This window comes from Otolemur garnettii, unplaced genomic scaffold (assembly GCF_000181295.1).
Source record: "Otolemur garnettii isolate 467f Iridium unplaced genomic scaffold, OtoGar3 scaffold00184, whole genome shotgun sequence".
In the NCBI taxonomy this organism is placed as follows: domain Eukaryota; kingdom Metazoa; phylum Chordata; class Mammalia; order Primates; family Galagidae; genus Otolemur; species Otolemur garnettii.
Genome location: NW_003852579.1, coordinates 523740 through 524819, shown reverse-complemented (window position 1 = coordinate 524819; position 1080 = coordinate 523740).

Here is a 1080-nt window from a genome sequence, read left to right as displayed (position 1 = left end):
TGGCTGCTTCTATGTGGAGTCTGTGTGCATAACACTGTCAACATCATTGCCAAGAAGGTTATGTTGGAGCCCAGTGGGTGTGCCAGGATACTGCTGGGTGGGGAGGCCTGTGTCCGGACATCCTCAGGGCCTGAGGGGAAGCGCAGGCAGATGGCTGGGGGTGCCTAGTTAGCAGGAAAAAAGATTAGAACCGGGTGTAGGAAAAAAACCTGTTAGTATTGCTGTTTTGTTCTCAAGTAGGTTGGAAGGTAGAGAACTAAGATAAAAGGTCTCATTCTTTCCAAGTGACCGATGAATGTATACTGAATTTATGGAGGTCAAGTCACAGAACACAGCCCGTGAGGTCTCCAATACCACTGTGCTAGTGTGTACCTTGTAACTAAAACTAAGTAAATTCTTTGAGCAGATATGCAGGTACAACAGGTACAAATTCTTATAATCAAATTCTTACAACTCCATAACCAGTGAGCACATAAAAATTCCTGCCACAAATATACAAAGGCAATATTATTGTTGGCCGGGAGCGGTGGCTGTAGCCTGTAATCCTACCACTCTGGGAGGCTGAGTTAGGTGGATTGCTGAAGCACATGAGTTCAAGACCAGCCCGAACAAGAGCGAGACCCCGTCTTTATAAAAAATGGAAAACTGAGGCAAGAGGATCTCTTAAGCCCAGGAGTTTGAGGTTGCTGTGAGCTCTGATGCCCTGGCATTCTACGCAGGGTGCAGGGCGACAGAGTCAAAACCAAACTAAACAAACAACAACAACAAAAAGGCAACATTGTTATTATCAGACCTTGAAGGTCAAGGGTAACATCCATAGGATAACAGTAAACTTTTTGGCAATTGAAGTTGATCACCCTAGGAGAGTTTTTCTATTGTTTATTATTTTTTATGAGTATGAGTAGGGCCGGGCTGCTGTTCTCATAGATCAAACTAACCAGAAACTCAGTATCATGATGAAATGGAGAATAGTGCCAGATCTAATCCACTGGCCTAGTGCTCTTTATTCTTTGTGGCTTTGTGGAAACTGACATACAAATATTTACAAATCATTTTAGTCTCCTTCTTCTTTTTTTTTTT